This window comes from Cynocephalus volans, chromosome X (assembly GCF_027409185.1).
Source record: "Cynocephalus volans isolate mCynVol1 chromosome X, mCynVol1.pri, whole genome shotgun sequence".
Lineage (NCBI taxonomy): Eukaryota > Metazoa > Chordata > Mammalia > Dermoptera > Cynocephalidae > Cynocephalus > Cynocephalus volans.
Genome location: NC_084478.1, coordinates 71827662 through 71834675, shown reverse-complemented (window position 1 = coordinate 71834675; position 7014 = coordinate 71827662). Strand labels below are relative to the sequence as shown.

Below are 7014 nucleotides of genomic sequence, written 5' to 3'. Positions count from 1 at the left end.
CCGCTGTCCTGACTCTTTCCTTCCTTCCCTCAGATGTCCGCCTTCCAGATCAACCTCACTCAACCCGCTGAAGGAGCCGCCTCCCAAAGTTTCTTTTCTTTCTTTCTTTTTCTTTTCTTTTCTTTTTTTCGTGGCTGGCGGGTACAGAAAACTGAACCCTTGACCTTGGTGTTCACAAGCCCGCGTTCTAACGGAGCTAACCGACCAGCCCCTCCCCCAACGTTTTTGAAAATAAAACTATTACAGCTACTTTTGGTATCCATTCAGATTGAATCAGGCATCATTTCAGCCACCTCCAAATGTAAATGTGTGTAACAGAGACTGGAAACCTCATGTCCTCATAGGAGATGACTCTTCTGCGCGATTCGATGTTAGCAATTCGATGTTACTTTTGCAGTCCTGTCTCTGCACTGCACTGCTGCCCTTCTGCTTTATGTTGCCTACAGGAACCTAGATCAGGATAGTCCTAAACTTCCCAGGATTGATTTTGTTGTTACTCTTGTTGCAACATTTTTATGGTTGGTGAGCACTTCAGCCTGGGCTAAAACTCTTACAGATATTAAAATAGCTACCGGTCACAATAATGTTCAGGAATTTCGGCCTTGTAAGCAGCAAGGAGTGATGTGTTATTTTGGCTCTGTGACTATATGGGTTCCCTAAATGTATCTGTGATCATTGGCTTTCTGAATATGATACTTTGGGGAGGAAATGCTTGGTTTGTGTACAAGGAAACCAGCTTACACAGTCCATCAAATACTTCTGTTTCCCATGGCCGAGGAGGTATTCCACCTCCTGCCGGAATATAATTAAAGGGAAAAATACACCGAATGAAGTCTATGTCTATACTATGACTTGTTGCCAACACCTTGAGAAGCCTTATTTGTTTCTAATAAAAGTAATGGCTTTTTCAGTAAACCAGTGAGTTTAAAATTTTGCTGCTTATTTACATAAAGCCTGTGCCTTTCCTGGGAATTTAAGATGTAAATGTATTCTCACATGTAAATTTGAAAGTTCAGGACCTACTATGAGATAATACACATTTTTAAATGAACAATAATCTTTCCACTAAGTTGTTTGCCTTCCAAAGTGTTTACATCTTAAGACATAACATATATCTTCACTCAGAAAACAGTTATATTGTTATACCTTAATAGCGAGAAAAATCTTTATTTGGAATATACACTAGTATAGATTTGTACAAATCATATACCTAAGACCTGTCTTTGTTTAAGATAAGCCTTGACTATATAAATTGTATTTAGAAAAAACATATTTACTTCAAAATTTATATCTGAATATTGTTCGTGTTAGGAAAAAATTTTAATTGCAAGACTGGGTATATGTTTTATTTCTGCTTTCCTAAATGACCTACTGTACTTAATAGGTGTACTAAAATTATGTTAGGAGCAGAGATTTGGAAATTCTAATAGATGTGTAGTTAATTCAGTAATTGTGTTGCATGAGGTATAAGCTTCTGTTATGCTGGTGGTTTAATAGGCTTGCTATATAAGTACAAAGAACATGGTTCAACTAGATATTTTTAAATATACAGGCATTACTCTCAGGGATATTTTTTTGCTGTCCTTTTTTGTTCGTGCTGTTAAAGCACAGGCTGAGACCTAATTTCCATGCAAGTAGTAAAATAATCCACCTTTTTGCAGACCCTATTCAGAGGGTTAAAAAAATTGATTGCCGGCCGAGCCCGTGGTGCACTCGGGAGAGTGTGGAGCTGGGAGCACGGCGACGCTCCGGCCGTGGGTTCGGATCCTATATAAGACTGGCCGGTGCACTCACTGGCTGAGCGCCGGTCACGAAAAAAAGACAAAAAAAAAAAAAAAATTGATTGCCTTTTTTTGAAACATTTAACATTTAGAGTCAATGAAATTGCTATTTTGAGTTTAGCATTGATATTGTGATAATAAATGTGATTCAGATTTCATGTTTCTTAAAGTTCATTCGTATTTCACAAATGAATGATTAAGGAATTATGCATCATAAACAAAGAAACCTAAGTGAGTGATATCATGGATGTGCTGTCTTTGCACATACACTCTAGTATGTTCTGAATACAGGGCCTATTCACGTTTTGCTTCCTAATCTTTTTGTTGTGCAGGGATCCGCATTTCCTATTCTTATAACATAATCATTTATATGCAAAGCACATCTTGCTATTGTATTATTTTTGTTGCTTTTGTTCATGACAAGAATTGTCAACATGAGAATGTGTATCTTTTATGAAACCAACTTAATAAAGAAGTTGAAAGGAAGAAAAAAAGAATTCCCATTATGAGACACAGAACCCAAAACAGCTCAGAGACTTCACATCCTGGACATCGATCCCCAAATCTCAGAAAGCTCGTATCTTGTTACCTCAGAGAATTCACACTCTTGGACATAGGTCACAAGACAATTCAGAGACCTCATGTCATAAACATAGATGCCTATGAGCTCATAGACCTCATGTGTTAGGACCAAGATCCTCAAAAACCCAGGAGATATCACATCATGGGGTACAGACTCCAACAAGTTACACAGAGACTTCAGACACTTCACATCTTGGACACAGACCACAAAACTGTTCAGAAACCTCCTACTCTGGTAACAAATTTCTAACAGGTTCCTAATACCTCAAAAACTTCATAGAAGGGCCGGTCCATGGCTCGCTTGGGAGAGTGTGGTGCTGATAACACCAAGGCCACAGGTTCGGATCTCTATATAGGGATGGCAGGTTGGCTCACTTGGGAGAGCGTGGTGTTGAAAACACCAAGTCAAGGGTTAGGATCCCCTTACCGGTCATCTTTTAAAAAAAAACAAAAAAACTTCATAGAAACCAACTAGCAAAGAAACCTCAATTTAAGACACAAACCCAACCAAATTCTGAGATCTCATACCCTAGGAATAGATCACTAATAAGTCAGAGGCATCACACCAAAAATATGAGAAACAACTAAAAATATGAGACCTCACACCTTGGAACATACACCAGTGATGCAGGGATTTCCTGGAATGGAACACAAACCCCGAAAGAACTCAGATAATTCATACCCTTCAGATAGCTCAAATTCCCAAACAGCTAAGAAACCTCACTCCCTGCACACAGGCTCAAAACCAGTAATCATCATACCATGAAAAAACATAACCCAGAGAAACTCAGAGACTTCATCTGTCGGGACACAGACATGGAACCACCTCAGAGACATTGCACCTTGGAACATAGACCCCAGGAGTGTTCTGTGTTCTTGCACCCAGGGACATAGTAATTCAAACAACTCACAGAAATCGCACCTTGTGACAGAGACACCCCTCCACATACACATGCACAAACACCTCAGGAACCTCACACTCTGGACACAGACTCCAAAGCTGAACAGAGAACTCATACTCTGGGACAAAATCCCACACACAGTTCAAAGACCTCAAACTCTTGAGAAAGAATACAATAAAATTCAGAGATCTCACGCCCTGAACACACATCCCAAAAGGGCCCAGATACCACACACAGAGTCACAGAGCTGGTAAGTGTTCTGTGGCCTCACAGACTAGTACACACACTCCCCAAAATGTTAGAGACTCCAACCCTGGGAAACAGACCCCAAACATTTCAGTGATCTTATTCACTGGGACAGAAACCATAAAGCATCTCAGAGACCTCATATCCTGAACACAGACCTCCACAGTTTAGAGACTTCACACCCTAGAATCAGATCCCCAAAGAGCTCAGAAACCTTATGCGGTGGGACACAGATCCACAGATATCCCAGAGACATCACACTCTGATACACAGATCCCCAAGTAGTCCAGAGACCTCCAATCCAATGACACAGACTGATAAGCAGTCCAGATAACTAATACCCTGAACTCACACCCCTAATTAATCAGAGACATCAGTCCTGGAATTGAGACCTTCCAAAAAGAATAGAGGCATCATGCCTACAAACATAACCTAAATGGTTCAGGGACCTCACCCCACGCAAGACAGATGCCAGAAGAGTTCTGATAATTTACGTTGTAAGATCAAGACACCAAAACAGCTCAGAGACCTCACACCCAAGTACACAAACTACAATCACCGTAGAGATCTCATTCCTTGAGATTCTGGCTCATAAATAGCTCAGAGACTTCAGCCACTGGAAACAGAGCTTTAATAAGTCAGAAACATCACACCTTGGGACTGAGACCCCTAAAAGGAACAGAGATTTCATGCCTGGAAATACACGATGGGATGCAGAAATCAAAAGATCCCAGAGACCTCACCCACTGGACAGACACACACACATAGCTCAGAGTTCTCAAACTCTTTGTCACAGGTTCCCAAATATCTGAAAGAAGCTTTAATCCAGATTTAAAAAACAAACAAACAAAAAAAAAAAAAAAAAAAACACCTGAATAGAACCGTGAGACCACATATTCCGGGAATGATCCTCAAACAGCATAAGGATCTTCCACTCAGAACCACAACACCCAACATAGCACAGACATAACAATAGGAAATACACAGCGTCCCTCCCAAATTAGCTCAGAGAATTCACCTCAAAGAACACAAGACCCCCAAACTGTAAAGAATTCATACCATGCTCTACCCAGAATACTAAAGAGGCTCTCCGTGCCAGGCAAGATGGAATAAATACATTTCAGCCTATCTATCCTCCTTATTACAAATAAAAACTGGACAAAAATTATAAAAGCAATGACTTCTGGAAACTGCACTATCTTTGCAACTTTTCTGTTTACCTAAAATTATTCCAAAATAAACTATGTTTTTGGAAAAGCAACTACCTGAGGATTCTGAAAATTCAACAAAAGCAGGTGGTTTGGAGAAAGGTATTAAAACTTGAGGAAGCAACCTGTGTGGGGACGAGCTTCCCTGTTTTGTTTTCTCTTTTCTCTCATGGCTTAGATGAGGATGGGCCCTGGCTATGAAGCCACAGCTGCAGTGTGGGAGGCTAACACTTTGTAGAAACTTCTGTCCAGAGAAACTTGGAAAAGGGGCACCTACAGTATGAAGAGTGTGTGAAGACCAGATCTCTGGGGATTTTCACTTTTTTCTTTTTTTTTGTCTGGCCTTGCCCAACAGTGGCCTCAGTTAAGAACTGAATAGCAGCAGTGTGGGCAGATAAATTTCCAAGAGAAATGACATCATTCTGGCCAGAGGATCGGGAAAACAGTCCCCCCAAGGCTGAAAGATATGGAGAGGAATTCTATAAAGGAGAGAGATGGAGAAAGGGATCTCCTAATTCTGTGCATGAACTGACACAAGTCTAAGTCTCACTTCTGAACTGTGCATGCATGAGCAGACCCAAAACAGCATAGCAATGGTTTTGAAGAGAGAACTGACATCAGAACTGCTGTTGACAGAGAGTGAGACAAAACTTGTGGTTTGGAGCTAAGTAAGTTGATTTCTGGTCGTCTTAATCCATTTTATGCTGCTGTAACAGAATACCCGAGACTGGGTAATTCATAATGAACAGAAATCTATTTGGTTCATAGTTCTGGAAGCTGGGAAGTCCAAGATCGAGGGGCTGCATCTGGTGAGGGCCTTCTTGCTGCCTCACCACATGGCAGAAGGAGAAAGGGCAAGAGAACACACATGTGGGAGAGAGGGCCAAACTCACTTTTATAACAAACCCACTCTTGAGATAACAAACCCACTCTTGTAATAATGACATTAATCCATTCAGGAGATCAGAGCCTTCATGACCTAATTACCTCTTAAAGATCCCACCCTTAAACACTGTTGCATTGGGGATTAAGTTTCTAGTACATGAACTTTGGGGGACACATTCAAATCATAGCACTGGTAAAACAAACAAATATTTTCAGAGGGCTTAATGAGACCTAGAGTCTAAAGAACACATGTTCAAAATGTCCATGATATAACCTAAAGTTACTGTACATACAAAGAACCAGGAAAATGCAACTAATTCTCAAGAGAAAAAACAACAAGTATCGAAATGAAATGACTCAAATGTTAAAATTTTCAGAGTTTTAAAAAGCTTTGACCCTCATGTTCCATGAAGTAAGGGTAAACACACTTGAAATGAATGGTAAGGTAGTTCTCAGCAGAGAAATATATAAAAAAGCTATAGAGTTTTAAATACTCTGTAAAGAATATAAAAACTGTAGTGAAACTATTAAAAAAAGAACCAATTGAAAATTTTAGAACTGAAAAAGATAACATTTGAAATTACAAAATTATCTGGATGGGATCAATAGAATGGATATGACAGAGGAGAGAATCACTGAACTTAAAGATAGATCAATAGAAATTATCTGATTTGAAGAACAAAGAGAAAAATATTGAAAAATATGAGTAGAACCTCAGGAACCTCTGGGAAAATATCAAAAGGTCTGATATTCATGCCATTAGAGTCTCAGAATGAGAGGAGAATGAGATTGATGTGAGAAAAAAATTGAAGAAATAATAGATCCCTGTATCGGACAGCCACAAAAAAAAAAAGAAAGAAAAAAAAAAAAGAAGTTGAAGAAATAATAGCCAAAAACTTCCCAAATTTGGGTGAAAGACATAAATTAACATACTCAAGAAGCATAGTAATCCCCCAACAGGATAAACTCAAAGAAAACCATGGCAAGAAACATTATAGTCAAATTGCTGAAAAAGAGTTAGAGAAAAACAACACATTACCTATAAGAGAACGATAATATCAATGTCTTGAGATTTCTCATCAGAAATATACAGTTGACCCTCAAACAATGTGGGAGTTAGGAGTACCAACTTCCCATGCAGTTGAAAATCTTCATATAACTTGACTCCCCAAAAACGTAGCTACTAATAGCCTACTGTTGACCGGAAGCCTTACTGATAACATAAATAGTCGATTACCCATATTTTGTATGTTACATGTATTACAAACTGTATTTTTACAATAAAGTAAGCTGGGGGGGGAAGTAAGATAGAGGGGGAGAAAAGTAAGCTAGAAAAAAAAAAATCTCCAAATTTTTCCAATATATTTATTGAAAAAAATCCACATGTATGGGGACCTGTGTAGTTCAAAC

At 39.2% G+C, this 7014-nt stretch overlaps 1 pseudogene; it reads left to right on the top strand.

The window, feature by feature from the left end:
* The first annotated feature begins 233 nt into the window (after positions 1-233).
* Positions 234-806, top strand: LOC134367605 (synaptophysin-like protein 1; annotated as a pseudogene).
* The last annotated feature ends 6208 nt before the right edge of the window (positions 807-7014 follow it).